Here is a 16391-nt window from a genome sequence, read left to right as displayed (position 1 = left end):
TTTTTCGATGAAATTTGTCCGTGACATTGTTCCGAACAAGAAAATGCGTTATTAATTGATTTTAATCAATAAACCCCCAAAATAATCATGCTTTATGAAATTTGCCTGTATAAACACAGTTTGCATTGAAATTGTACACAAATTCACGTTTTTGAGCAATTTTTGGTATGACATGCACGTGCATATTTATGCGCAACTTCGGAACCGCGCACCCGGGCATTGCAAATTTGGTGTCAAAAGATGCGGGAGACTCGAAAGAAAAAAGTCATGAAACGTCGTGGCGATAGCTTCTCGCGATAGCGATACATCGCGCGAAACGTCGAGGGGGGGGGGGGGGGCCTCGGAGCCCCCCCCCCCCCCGGCCTAGTGAGGGTTAAAACGCCTTTGATCCTATATTACCCTTTTCTCTCCTTTATTCTCCCCAAACCTGAGCGATACAATACACTGCATTCTGAATTGCCCTCTTTCTCAACTTGCGGTTTTTGTGATTTGCTGAATTTCCCCCTTTGGAATTTCCCCCTTTGGTCTTTTGGGGGAGAGGTACTTGTCGTAACTATAGGATGCATGATTGTGCCACGGGCAGCAAATGTGTACTACTGATTGTGCTAAGATGGTAAATACCCCTGTATCTTTTTTGTAAGTTTTGTATACATTCAAAAGTGTTTAAAGTCATTGCTTGAAGCCACTAGCTCATCGATGAGAGTAGATAAAAACAGGGGAATAAGTGTCTGAAAGCTACAATATTAATTAATGCAATTTGTAACATACTTGTATCATTATTAAGTGATTTCGTAGTACCCAGTTAAGAATATTGAAACATTCACGTGGCTGCTAATCTGACGATGGAAAACAAATTCGATTCAGTTTCTTTTTTTAACATACATATCTAGGATCATTATCTCTTAAAATATTTCCACGAATATATTGAGATAAACATTCAAAGTTACATTAATATATACTTTAAACTTATGGTTTATGAAATGCCGTTTTTAAAACAAAACACAAGTTTGAAGTGTTTGTCCAAAAATGTATACAAACCTTAAAAATAAAATAAAAAGAGAACATGAACAAGCTTTACCCTATGGATGTGCTAGATCGCATGATTTGTGTGTATATGTGTGTGCGTGTGTGTGTGTTGTGAGGGTGTGTGTGTGTGTGTGTGTGTGTGTGCGTGTGTGTGTGTGCGTGTGTGTGAGCGTGTGTGTGTGTGTGTGTGTGTGTGTGTGTACAGTCTGGGATTCAAAAAGTGAGACAGGCAAAGGATGTGTCCATCCATCAAAAGTTGACCTTATTATTATCAGCTGACTCCGACGTTATGATCAGATCATAGGATCATCGCGGAGGATCATACCATCAAACCAAACGCTTTCCTCTGCGATTAGTGACCCCCCCCCCCTTTATCGATTTTATGTGCTCAAAACTTCAGGCAATGCACTGTGGAACAAAGTTGTCTGTGAGCGAGGTCGCATGAGCACTCAACAGTGACTTTTCATTTTCTTTTTAATAGTAATTATAAAAATGCTGATTTATTACAGTAACATTTCTACGTGCCTCGTCCAAATGTTGTAATTTATTCTTTCTTTATTTATATGAGCACTGTTAAAAATTACGTTTGATGTGATAATGACGTAATACGTCAAATCTTTCAGTGAATGCCTTCATTCTTTTGCAATAATACAGGGCGAATCCCCCTTACACTCTTTGTAATTAAATACTGTGCATGAGTATACGAACATGGTGTTGCTTGAAATCATATGGTGATGCTGTCTGTATACATAGGGCCCACATGTAGCTGATGATCTTACACTCCTCACCATTGGCACAATGTGTATATTGGGCGAGAATAAGTGATAAAAATCCCCTCCAACAACATCATTATGTCCCTGTCATAATGATATTATCTACCAAAAAGACATCATCATGACAAATTGTACGTAAGACGTACACCAAATTCAAACTTGAAAAAATTGATATGCTTATTGACCTTGTGTAAAAATAAAACAAAGAATAAAAGGCATCCAAATTGCTGAGATGGAAAGATAATACATAAAGCCAGTTAAACCAATTCATTCCATGCTCTATATAGACTCGGGGAAAAAAGACAATATCAAAGGAGAACAGTGAGAGTTTCATTGAAATAAGACCAAGACTAACACAGCAATGACACGTCCAAGTCTCTCTTCTCAGAACGGTGGTATCGATTGCAATCATAAGTCAAATTCTATGAGGATATGATGTCCTGGTCTTGAATAATATCCACTAAGTTTCTTCTTCTAGATGAATCAAAATGCTATATTCTTCACATTAAATCATTCTATATTTGTAAGGACTAGACAATGATTCTTTGCATATCGATGGGGGAAAGCACAAAGACTTTTCAAGTATTTTTCTTGTAAACCAGTCGGAGAGGGCTAGACGACGACATCATCTCTTTTTGTCCAGTTTGCATATTGCGTCACGTTCTTTGATAGGCCTAGGACTATATGTACTACTTTCTCTACAACCGCGGTAAACGGTCTTTTTTTTTTCTATGAAGCAAAGTATGCATGCGATTCGTCTCTGTACTTTTCTTTATCACATGAATTTCCATTGCAACAATGCATATTGACAAGATTATTACGTAATTCATACGGACCACAGCCGCCGACAGCTACCTAGTCTTATCACAGCCTGCAGTGGTATTTTCTCTTTTGCGCAAAATTTTGAAAAGCTTTATTAACGAAATAATGAAAACAAAATCATGTAGGCCCTATGTCAAAAGTTGATTTGAAAGATACCTTCTCAGTTTCACCAGTGTATTAGATGATTATTCTCAATGTCTAATGCTATTTTAGAATTAAACAATTTTTGCTTGAATCATGACAGTGAAGACGGGAAGGGGGCTAAGTAGTGATCTGACACACACAAAATTATGACTGTATGTATTATTTTTGTTTGCTGGCAAACTACACTTGGAAACATGATGTCTTTAAATACCCTTCTGCTCTCTAGGTATGTCTACCCCTTTTAATGCTTAAACCCCTACATTTCTTGCCTAGATTTTCCAAACTGCATAGTGCATTACCATCCAGCCACTTGCTCTGGAATATGAAAAAAAAAAAGATACAAAGTATGCACAAATTCCTTGTTAGGAACATATACAAACCGACAATTTGATATGATCATGTGGTTTACACTTTAACACCATCACATTGATTCCAATGTTTATCAAACCTGGCGATTAAAAGAGATTAATGAATGTAAACTGCCAATCGGGAGAAGGGATACATGTTATGATAACTTGAATAACGCATTCTTGCGTATTTAACTGCAGCGGCACCGTAACTGTCACATTATAAATCTTTTCGATAATATGACGACTGTCCATAAAGACTAACTTCTGCAATGCCGCGCCCCGCCCACACTTTTCACGAGACTCATCGCGATTGCGAATTGCAGCTGCTGTCTGTGCGTGTGCATGCATTATGCGCCAATTTAGAGAAGAGGTTGTCTCACGATACAATACCGGTGTCTCATTCGCTTGCTTTATCCTTGCTACACAGTGCACAACAGACAGAAAAGAAGGTAAGTAACCCGAAATGTTACATTTGGTATTCATGATCCGCAGTAAATCCCGTGAAATGGATATCCATGTAATGCAAGATAGTATGACAAAGAAATATGCATAACATGGAGTCGAATGCGAGGTCTGGAAAGCTTTTGATACAGCGATTACCACCAGCCGGCTCCGTAGCTTGTGACGGCTACCACCTGTAAAAAGACGCCACAGCAAGCCCGTGCAAGCAGCGGCGCCTCCGCTGCACATACTGTATCATATCATTCTGGCCCGTGTACTTTAAATATATGCACTGAGCGTGTGTGTACTGTCTGTGTGTCGATAATCTGCCATGTGTTCATATCTGAATAGATGCATCTAAAGTGATGACACATTTTGCTGAGCATTCTCGGTGTCCATCGAATATGATGTCAGGATGTGAACTTGTGAAGATGGCATTTGGCAACGAGATTTGGGTAGCATTTATACTTATAAGTACACCTAAATACTTTTTGAATAGCCATCATTGACTTGTTCTGTTGGAATGCAGCATTCTTTTCCATTCCTTCTTTTTAAAACTGTTCACAGTTATCCAGTTCATCAAGTTTGATACAGTGATAAAAAATAGTAATGCAGTATATAACATTGTAAGGCTATTTGCTTCTATCAGCTGGCTAATAAAACTGCAGTAACAAATCTTCAGAAAGATTTTGTTTGATAGGCCCTATGCTTGAATGATATTTGATATGACATTTGCAATTATTTTTGAGGTACTGGTACCGGTATTATCTATTTCTTGCCTCTATTAAGGATGAGGAAATGAACATTAACTATATTGCCAAAGTGTAAATTCTTATCAGCATTGTTAGTACAAGTACATTTATCCTTTCTTTCTTTCTTTCTTTCTTTCTTTCTTTCTTTTTTTTGGGGGGGGAAGGGGATGTTGGATGCAATTGTTGAGTACCCCACCATGTTGTTTTTGTTCATTTGGTTTTTGTTTGTATTTCTTTTTTGACTACATGAAGCAGAATGCTTCGATCCATTTTATTTTACATACATTTGTACAGGTCCAAAAGTTTAATGAATGGCATGTGTCATGAGCCAATAAGCACTGTGTCTTCTTAGTCTCATGCATAACAATGTGAAACATGATGCAAAAAGAAAAAAATATATATATCATTCTGTGCTCTAGACCAAGTATATTGCTGAAGAACCTGATCCACTTCTTAAGAGAGCAAGACATGTAATCCTTTGTAACTTTTTATTTATGTTTGTATTTTCCCCCTTGTTATAGGGGTAATGCTTATATGAGGGCCCCTTTAATGTACAGATGATGCACATAGACCGTTTAGAACCCCTTCTTCACTTACAAACTACACATTGTACCGGTACATAAAGAATTGACAATATTGCTCAATTATTCACGAAGTTATGAATTCACATATTACAGTGCATTTCATAGTAAAGCCTCAAACTGTCGTAAAACATGAAGAGTATATGCCCAAAGAGATATCAATTTGAACTAATGGCATCAAGATCAGAGAATCTTTTATCAGCTATGATATTTCTTTTTACCTCTGATGAAGACTCTGCTGGGATCAAAAGCTCAGGCCCCTTTTGACTCCAATATTTTGCAAGTTTAGATTTGAAACACATTCTCAGTTAATCATCATCATCACTACCTTATAATGGTACCCCAAATAGTTCTGATTGTGTGACTAAGTTGGAAAAGGCATCTTTAGCACACAAAGAGAGAAAATAAAATGTGAATCATGAATGATTTCCCTCCTGTGAAAACATGGTGTTCTTTACACATTCTCTTTGTGAGAGTCATCAAACTATTACACCTCAGAGAATCTATGAAATGAAATATTTTATATGAAGAGTTTTGATTGGTGATGACTAAAAAGTTGTAATAGTGTCTACTGATCCTCAGGATAGAGTGATATTATGGTGTAATATAGAGTTTTAGACATCTTGGTGGATTGAAAAAAACAAAATCTACTAGGGGAAAAATGATGGTACACACTTTTCTGGTTTGGTCCCAAGGCAGCAGTAAAATAGAGAAAATGCTGGTACGGTCCTACTGAGGCACTTTGCCCTAGTACTTTGAAAGTGGGACGATAGACATTGTGTACATTATGTACTACATACAAATCTTACAGGTACTGTGTTATACAATGCATGGAGTGTAATATTACTGGTCTTTTGTGTGCATAATCTTTGTAGAGCAGAATGTATGTAGTCATGCACTAGCCTAACACATGTAAGTTAACTAATATTTCATCTTATTCCATACACAAATGTAATATACAGAAAGACAGTCTGCTGAGAAAAGGGGCAGGTAGACATGAGACTAAATGCCACAGAATCCCTCATTGTCCTATTGCCTTGTCCTTGCCTACAAATTTACATGCAGTATTTACAAGGTAAATGCCATGATGCTGAGCATACAAACTCTGGCATGTGACCTTTACAGGGTCCTAGTGTATACACACAAACACTCACATGGTTATACACAAATGGTATTTGCATTTTTCAATACAGATTCAGAGGTAATATCATGCCATATTTTGTGATCTTTCATTTTCACAAAATTTAAGGAGTGGGTATCTATTTGCAAATTTAACAACACACACTCAAAAAATATCAACTTTCATCATGATTTGGATACATGCATGTACTGGTGTACAATAATTAGTACCAGTACACACAGTACATGAACAAGGTGTGTGATAATACTGCATTCCATTTATCAACTTTAGCCACTTTCAGAAAAGTCCTAATTTAATAAAACTGGACTCACTAAATATATGGCATGAATGTACAGAACATGCCATCAGTTTGGAAGCAGAAAGCAGTCTTGTACAGATTCATGACCTGTTTCATTTGCAATGTATATCTTCATAATAAGAATTAGCGTTACATTGATGTGACAATACTGCAGGTTTTCAGTGAAAAATTCTTCTTACTTTTTATTAATAGGTTCAAGTACAGTACCCTGTGAAATGACTGTGTACCCAATCCACAATTGGCTCTTATAATTTTTGGCAAAACTGGAGCTCTCCTACAAATTCAGATATTACAATGTCGAACAACCTGTAGCAACCTTAACTGTTGAGGACGAGTCCAGAGTATACTCGGGCAAGTGTCTATAGATGGGAAATGTGTGTTGTAGCAAAATCAGCCCGTCCTCAATGGGTTAAAATGGATTGACATTCTCATATTTCCTCTGTACTCCTATCCAGCATGATTCTAGCGTAATATCAATCTTAGAATATTTCATTATTATTATTATTATTTATTCGGCAATTCAATATACAATATGCAATACAAGCTGACATAAAATACAAACAGAAAATCGTAAATACGTGCAAATACGTAAATATTTGTGCAGGTAGAGATTTTACAGACAGTATGATGACATTAATATCTATTTGAATTGAGCTTACTATTTTCTCTGAATCTTTGCTTTGCATCAAACCACATTTCATTTTTTCCACATTATGTGTTTGAAAATCATGCATTGAAGGCTAATTTTGTAAACCCTGACTGCAGTATTATCATTCATTGTGTACAGTGTATGTTTATTTTAGCCTCATTGTTGTGATTATGCCTTGGTTCAAGCACAAGGCAATTCACCCTGGAGCTCTGAAATGGGCTTGTAATGCTGACAACATTATTTTAGGTCCTTTAATGGTTTGCAGAGACAACAAAAATTACTGTATGGCCAGACGTTTGTGACTTTTCTCTTTGATGCTATTAGCATTCTCTTTGCCTCTGTAAAAGTTTATGAATGTCATAAACAGTATGCATGATATGCAGTATGTGTATGATTTGTCAGGTGTTATATTGTTTTTTCAATTTTCAAATCTTCAATTTGATTGGATTGAAGATTTAATAATACATGACATGTGAAGGTTAGTACGAACCAGAAGAGTTACAATGGGTATGCACTTATATTGCTGATTATGCTGATTTCAGATCCATGTATGATGCAGTAAACATTTTATTTTGAAGTTGGAACTGCCAGGGCTGTATTGTCTGTGCTTATATTTCTTATGCAAACTTCTTTCTTGCACAGTTACCCAGTATAGCACAGCGTACTATGATTCTCCATAGCGTTGTAGGACAGTGTGTAAAGATGGTATTGTGTATCATCATTCGTGTGACAGGCAACACCTGTTACACTGGTGTTGTCGTTGAATGAAAGATGTGTTATTTAACCCATTGAGGACAGGCTGATTTTGCTACAACATGCATACAGAGTATGACACTTGCCTGAATATACTCGGGACTTGTCCTCAATGGGTTAAAGGACACTCCTTCAGCTGCTTTATCTTGGGATTGGATCTTTTGCAATAGGCACATGATGGTCTGAGGAGCTATTCTCATTGTGTGTACAGAGCAGATAAACTAAAAGCTATGGGAATTCCCTTTTCACTTCAGAAGCATGTGTACAGTATCTGTTAGTGCTGTAATGCTTTTAAAAAAAGACCTTAGATGGAGCTGAATAGCATTGCATTATGATTACTTATAATCGGAAGTTTTTTTAAGTTTTGTAACTTTTTTCTTTCGTTAAACATTGTCCCCCCCACAAAAACAAAAAAATCAGTAATGCAAAGTCTGTAATAAGATATGCACAATGAGTACAAATAAGGGAGTATTGGTTACTTGTTCAGATGACAATCTGTAATGAGCTCTTTTTTGTCACTTTCAAGTTTCATATTCACCATTTTTCTCTTTTTTTTTCCTTTTTTGATCAGTGGTGTCAGTCAACTCTCTCTCCATAAAATGAAAACATGGAAACTGGGATTGGAGAAATTAAAGTTGGCTGATTATTTACACGGTTTATAGAAAGCAATTACATATCACTAGCAGAACACAGACTGGAAACTAATAAGTGTTGTCTAATGGACTCAATCAAAAAAAAAAAAAGCTAAGAAGAGCGCATGTTTCATGCACAGCTTTGTTCATTAGGAATCACCATTTTCCCTAATACATATCAACTATAAAATCTAAAACAATGGTGATGCTATTTAATTTCCATAACAATGTGTCAACAACAATGTGCCGGTGCACTGCTTGAGCTCTACACTGTGTGTGATCATCTATAGACAAAAACATGGAACACTTTTTCTATCTCCCAAACTAACATACTCTTTTAGATTTTCTCAGCAATTGTTATGTGTTGGTAAAAGTAATATCAAGTCATAAGCTCTGAGAATGCATACCCATTGTGAAGTGACAATGTCTTAGTCGCGATAATAAGGAGAAAATTAGATGCGTTAACAATATACATGTACATCCATGCACAGTGAATTCCACATTATGGATCAACGAAAATAACAAGTACATGTTGGTATGACCTCCGCGTGTTGTGCGTGTGTGCGTAAGATCACCTCATTCATTTCCATATAGCGTATGACCAGTGTTAGGACCCAACCACTAGCATCAAAATGTTTACATTATGCGATCTACAGGGGAAATTACAAATGTATACGGTGTGCTTAATACAGTTATAGATTTCTGAAGCTGTAAGAGAATTTTGAAGTATGCAAGTACAATGTAACAAAGAAATAAAAAAGATACAACCAACAGAGTAAGGCACATGAAATCCTTTCAGTTCATAACACTCCATATTGTGATAAACATTTTGGGTAAAAAGAAATAAGTTTGTTGATATGGAATGTACTGTAAGTTGGTGGAAGACACAAGGATTACATGTAGTGAACATCATACAAGAGGTATTTGACATTATGAGGTCAGTCAAAAATGTTGAGTTGCCAGAGAGTCTATTAAATTACTAATTAAAATTTCTATAATGAAAGCAAACTGAAATTAAATTATTGCTGATGTAGTGATTGCTTGATATCAAAATTATCAATCTATTATTCAAAAGATTTCATCAGCTTTGTTTCCATTACCATTACTGAAATGCTAATCAATGTGTATGTTACCACTGTGCACACAGAACATTTTGTGTTTCTTTTTATTTTTTCCTTTCATTAGGAAGACTTTGTTTTACTCTGTTTTTGGATATCTCAGCCATTTCAAAACCAGTTTTCATCAAATGAACTGTGGATTCCTCTTTGCACTGTTAACGCTGTTTAATGTTTCATAAGTGGTTTATAATTTTCTTGCAAAAAGTTGATAATCAGAGTCCCCCATCTCACAAATTACTATATCATCCCTATAAGTTTCTTTTAACATTATTTTTTTTTCATATCTGTAAACATTTAAATTTCCTGATGGTTTGCAAAAAAAAAGTGATTTCTACTGGGAGTATAACATTGTGACTGTGAATTTGTAAATTAGATGAAATTTGAAAGTGTGTATTTCAAGGTGCTCTATATGGAAATGAATTCTCTTCCAGAAGCTCTCACAATATTCATAAACCATGGCTAAAGAAAGCGTTATGATCGTACCATATGATGTTTGGCATAGCCCAACCTGTTTATCAGTCAGAAAAGTCATATATCTAGATTTCATCTTATAATATATCAAATACTCTATTCAGCTTCATCTTGTAACATTTATGTAAAAGTATACTGTTGGGATATCACGATATCGCTAGAGCTCTATAGCTGCTTAAATGTTTGTGCCACGACTTATTATGTACAAATGTAATGATGTCCTGTTCTCCATTGCATGTACATATATGTATCTCTCTCATAGCAATGTTTGGTCAAATGAAGACCAAGCTATGCTTAAGCCATCACTTGAAGGCTAGAATTGAATTTTTTCCCCGCTCAGTATACTGGCCAGTGTTTTTAGTCAGTCATGGAAATTTGTTACTATTTGTTACTATCAATTTTGTTGAAAATATATGAATCTGAATAAAAGGCACTTATTGTGTATGCTGAGTTAGTTAGCGTTACATGTCTAGAAGAGTTAGGTTGTCTTTTTAAAGAATCACTTAATTGTCTTCAGGGCTATTCCACAGGTTGGTGGACATGAGCTCAAAAATTCAAATTCAATATTTTTCTGTGTTATTTTCATTTTTAGTCCTTCATACATGATATTTTCAGGAACCAAAAGTAAAAAGTTAATTTTCATATGTTTACTTTGTGAAAAAATGGTTGAAAGTTGTGACTTCCATTCTGTCCCAAAATACAAGAAAAATAGTGAAAAATGGAATATGACATATTACCATTTCATTATTGCAAAATCATACCAATTTATTCATTTCTGAATTTTAGAAGACTCAAATTACCTAAAATACACAACAGCTTTTCAAGTAAATTTGTAGAACTCTTTCAAAAATAGATATTGTAACCCACTAAGGCGATGTAACGTGAGTAACCAAAAAAACTGACTTTGTTTTCTGAGAGAAAAATTCTTCACATTAAATTGGTGGGATTTGAAATTCTCTTCCTTCAAACAAACTTTGACAAGGTGATGACTATCAAAATCACAACAAAATACTAATCTCTATAAAAATGATGAAGAAAAACTGTAACGTGAGTAACCTTGTAACGTGAGTAACCATTTTGTAACGTGAGTAACCAGCAAAAATTATGAATTTAGGTAACATTTACTGTGGGATGGCAAATTTTAAGTCACGTGGTAAGCTTTGAAGTTATTTTTGGTTAATTAAAAGTGAAATGAGAGTACCCCTCTCTGATATGACTCTTTCCTCATCAAAAATAAACAAATAAATAAATAAATATGAGCTTGGTACATGGCATTGTCAATTTTGGAAACGCATGCTCTTTTCTACAAGGTGTTCCCAGATGTCAAAGTGGGAAAGTATAAGTAAAATTTACTGAACTTTGTCTCGATCATGTCCAACTTTCAAACAAGCTTCCCCACAGTGTTTATTTTTAAGATACGTAAATATCATGAGAACTTCATCATGGAAATTAGTGCTCTTCACAAAGTATCATCACCATGTCCCATTCTGCATGAGCTCCCAGAGATCTAGAGATTCATGTGTACATAGTTAACCTACATGTAAGTGAGTATGCTGGATGAATGAGTGCAATTTGTGCAAGGATGGTGGAGATTCATAAGAATCATGAACTCTGACAGTGCTGGTACCCAGCAGTACATTTGGAAAACTGTGCACAGAAGACAACGATAAATGAAAGCTGTTGAGGAGAGCACCACACATGACCAAGTCGATTACAACATACTGTAGTTTGGTGCCTCAGTTCCTCCAACATAACAAGCGTCACCAGGCATATGAGGACCAGACATGCAACCAGACAACCAACAATAATTTTCCTAAAGAAGCCCTCATTTAGGTTCATTTCAGCAAAAATTACACCTGTGTTGCTCAAGATAAGATCCAGAGTACCTACTGGAATCAAAGGCAGGTTGGTCTTTTTTACAGTGGCAGTGTGGCATTCTGGCTCTCAGCACTCCCACATCAACACATCAGACAATCTTGCCCACAGAAAAGGAAAATGCTGGATGGCTTACCAGATCATGTGAAAAAGGATTTCTCTGGTCAGATGGCCCAGCATCATAATTAAAAAAACAGAAGCATTGCAGCATCACTGTACACACTGCATAGATAAACTCTAGATTTAGTGGAACTTTTTAGACACATCCCATGGCCAGTGACTAGTGGACAGGATAGGTATATTTGTGAAACATTAAATGTGGGGTAAAGTAAGGATCAGAAAAGCTAATATGTGTGATGCTACTACATTTGTTGCTTCAGTTAAGGGCATGTAGGGTGTAACAGTGGCAGTCCTGTCACAAGCTGAGATGAAGGCTAGAAATTTTCTTCATATTGGTATCATATATGAAGCCACACAGCCCATTCCAGGAATCACAAGCATAAATCGTATCTATTTTTTCAAAAGCTGAGGAGATCTCAAAATTCTTGATTTCTGCGGATGCAGCAAGTCAAGTTTAACCAGAGTCAGAGGAGGCACAAGAGAACCCATCTATCTATTAGAGACTGGTATACAGTGGAGTAAGACAGAAGAATGTATCCTGGAGAAGTATAATTGCTGTTGGCCAAGAGAATAACTACATATCAAGTATATCGTACACTGTATCTGTAATGGAGCAAGTTGGGATGTATTGGAAATGGCCCAACCCTTGTAATCTTTTACATGAAATAGAAGATGTTTAATGAAAAAAACTACTGTAGATGCACCAGCTATCAATATTGACAATAATTGTTGACACTTTAACTTTCAATACAAACACATATCAGCTGGATAGTATAGTCAAAATGCAGGTTAAATGAAATGGACAGTATCAAGAAAGGAGAGCTCAATGTGAACATTTGATTTGGATTTTGAGTCTATGTCTAGGGTCTATTGTATAGCCAATCTGAAGAGTATTTAATCATGTTTGTCTATTTTTTTATACTTACTGCTGTTCTTTTTTAATTGATGCTGAGGCAAGAAATTAAATTGAATGCATTTGTTTTCGAGTTTTTTTCATTTGCAAAGCCCATGCCAGATCTCATACAGTATAGTAAATACATAAATAGCATACAGTCCAATTTAGTATAAAAGAAAAGGAAACCTACTCAGAATGTTATCTTTTAACATAAACTGGTCTCTGATATCCTACACACATTATTTCGAAAAAGAAACTTGAATGCTACACACATTATTAATTTTTTTGTGACGTTTATATTGAGGACCATACATGGACAAAATGTAACGTGAGTAACCGTAACGTGAGTAACCACCTTATCTGCACCCCAAGAAAAAACCATGCATTCATTATTTTTCATACTATATACAAAGTTTGTCTCCCTACTGTACTTCTTTGAAATGGATATAATTAACTTTCATAAAGGCTTGGTATGAGGACACTTTTCACTTTTGTCGACTTTTCATTTTATGCATGTCCAAATCGTGTAACGTGAGTAACCGACACATTTTAAAGCTTTGCCAGGAGCATATCAAAATTTCTCAAGTTTTGTTTTTATACAAAGGATAGTCAGACTGTATGCTTTGTTGTGATAAAAAGTTGTTTGGTTCATATCTATAATAAGGGAGTTACAGCTCCAGGAATGAGTGAAGGTTTCTCCAAGTGTAACGTGAGTAACCGTGGAATAGCCCTTCAGGTTTTGGATTATTTTGATTCTTTTGTGACTGTAGCTCTCTTCCAGGCTATGTACATGTACAGTGCCAAAGGAGTAGTTCCAAATGGTTCTAAATGTGATGCTTTCATATTGAGCTACTGCCAATAGTCACAAATAATGTGATCAATAACTTCCCTTTGTCTGAAAGAAAAAACACTATCCTCTACACTTTATGAGATACAATGTAGCTGTGCACATTGTATTGCTGTAGTCTATAGTTGCTCCAAGGATGCTAGATGTAGGAACAAGTGAACAGCATACTTCTCCAATTTTGCATAGTACTTAACATTACCCCAGCATTTATTGGTTATCACTTAGAGCTTGTGTACAGTTCAGAAAATTACCTTTTTTTTTCTCAGTTGGTTAGGCCCAGCACTCATTTTCATAGCAACAAAATACTTGAGCTTGCCCCAGGTAACAATTTGTGGAATTCATGTTTGAACAAATAATGAACTTAGGTAGACCATTTGACAAGAAAAGTCTGTCAATTAAGACCTTGGGAAGCATCCATTTCATCACTTTGCAGTGATGCTTAAAGAAAAAAAAATGTATGTTATATATTATGTATTTTTTTGTTGTTGTATTACAAGTATATTTGTCAAATCCTAGTTATGTATTATGGACTTTTTGTTGCTGGCACGTGGATGTGCTTGCAAGCTGTACAAGGATTATATGAATAATTTGACTGAACACGGGAAAACTCACCCGGCCCGCACTTTGGCAGGGGTCTGTGGGAAATGCAGGAAATCAGGCTGTCAAGGTGTTAACAGTACCATGGATGGTAAGGTGCAAATCTTGTGTGTGCTTTTGGGAGAATCAAATCCTTGAGATGAAGTCGTGTAATAAAAATATCCTTGGTCAGCATTCTCATTGCATTTAGTCAGAACCAAATTCATAAGTGTGAAGTTGATAAAAGACACTGACTCCACTCTTCAAAATTTCTGGCAACATTTTGGGTGTCTCTTGGCACAACTGCCATAAGGAGCTTTCACCAAAGTTTCATATGAATTTCTTTTTTTTTTCAGCATAGCAGTGTAAAAAGACGTATTGCACATTGTCTGGAGATGCAAACCACTATCTTCTTGCCCTTAGTTTTAGCTGGACTCCATAAAGGAAGCTGTATAGCTCAGCTTGGAAGACTGTTTGTATTGACTAAAACAGTTTATTTGATGGAGAAAAGAAAAGCTTCAAGAAGATGATTTGTGGTCAGTCTTGTGTCTGTGTCAATTTAACCATTCAACTGATTTTCTGTTCTTTTTTTTTTTAGTTCTCGAATTTTCACTTTCTTCTTTTAGTTACACTGTCATCTCAGTTCTGTCTTAAGCACTTCTTTTATGTTGTCAGGTATTCACAACAACTTTGGTTTACAGCTGCTTTGTAAAGGGCTTTAGTAGTCAGTTTGCTGAACTCTGATTTGCCCTGTTTACCCTCCTTGAACAGTAATCTGGCTTACACAGAATTTTCTTCTAGTGAAAGTACAATATGTGATTCTATGCTGCCAGTCTCAGTCCACTGTGTATCTGTATATGGATTGCCTCCATACAAAAATTGTTTGCCTACCAGTCTCTCTACTTAGTCAGTTATTATTTCCCATTTAATCATCATCTCTTGCTTATCAACAGTCAAAATGTTTTTCTATTTAAACTCTCATCTTTCTATCTGTCTCTCCTAGGACCTGCACTGTATGGTTCTCATCATTCTTCAATGTCTGTCAATCTACCACTGCCCTGTATTTTCAGTCCTTCCTATTTTTTTTCCTCCATGGCCATCTATATCATTGGTCAATTGACCGTTCGCTATTGCCCACACCTATTTTCTCCATGCCTTTTTGAGTGTGTTCCATTGATGGTATTTTGAGTAGCCGAGGTACGTACTGGATCAATGAGTGTTGGAATAAAGAAATTCTGTGAACCAGGTGGAGTTGTGTGGCTTCCCAAGCCACTTGCATGCATTGCTGAGCAGGTTGGATGCAAGATGGATCAATGTTTATTAGCTGGTATGCCCATATTCAACCACAGTTAAACGTGTGCTTTTTGTATGCGCTATGAGTTTGTGTGTGTGTGTGTGTGTGTGTGTTTGCTTGTGTGTGTGTGCACACGAGTGCGTCTGAAGGCGTGCATGTCCCAGTGGTTATGCAGAAATGCGTGCTACTGCACAGTGAGCCAATCCCTCTTTGGATGCATTTTTCCCATCCGGCATACACACTGACACACTGGAATGAACACACACGCACACATACAGATGCTGTATATCCACACACACACACATGCTGGATAGTGGGTTTCCGCTCACTCTGCATTGCTAATGTGCAAAGCAACTCGCCTGAAGTCTGTTGATGAAATGGGCAAACCTTTAGCTGAATGCATTAGCAGTGGATTATTGATAGACGAACCTGGGATTCAGTTCCACACCACATTGTGGTCTTTGCTCATTCCACAACCACCCTACCTAGGGGCTTGATCTTGCCTACGCTCACACACCAAAAACCATCACCGCCTTTCATCTCCCTTGGTCTGACAAACTCTATCTCCTCAGCTGGCGGTGCTGCTCGCCTTGTCTTTGAAGGATCGAATCATGAAGTGGAGTTAGTCCCCTTTTCTCACAGGATACCTAGTTTTGACAACAAACTCTGCTGCTTGTAGTTGTCTTAAGAGGTGTTATTTTCTTACCGCTGCTTTTGTGTATGTCAGCTGCACCGAGGCACATAGTTATTTTCCTTACAAAGAAAGATAATCTGGATTAAAGAGGAATAAGTGACCAGAAGGGAGGATTGACTGGTAGTCTGGTAGAATCCAA

General features: G+C 36.6%; 1 protein-coding gene across 1 annotated transcript in view; it reads left to right on the top strand.

Moving 5' to 3' along the window:
- The first annotated feature begins 3478 nt into the window (after positions 1–3478).
- Positions 3479–16391, top strand: part of LOC139719410 (ras-related protein Rab-3-like) — a 79542-nt gene continuing 66629 nt past the window's right edge. Inside the window, exon 1 of the mRNA XM_071630826.1 lies at positions 3479–3564. The gene's annotated coding sequence lies outside the window, so the exon portion shown is untranslated. The remainder of the gene's footprint in view (positions 3565–16391) is intronic.

Source organism: Diadema antillarum, unplaced genomic scaffold (assembly GCF_040938485.1).
Source record: "Diadema antillarum isolate AM-2024a unplaced genomic scaffold, OU_Dant_1.0 scf00000110, whole genome shotgun sequence".
Taxonomy (NCBI): Eukaryota; Metazoa; Echinodermata; class Echinoidea; order Diadematoida; family Diadematidae; genus Diadema; species Diadema antillarum.
The sequence above is the reverse complement of the archived record's forward strand: the minus strand, read 5'-3'. Positions and strand labels throughout refer to the sequence as shown.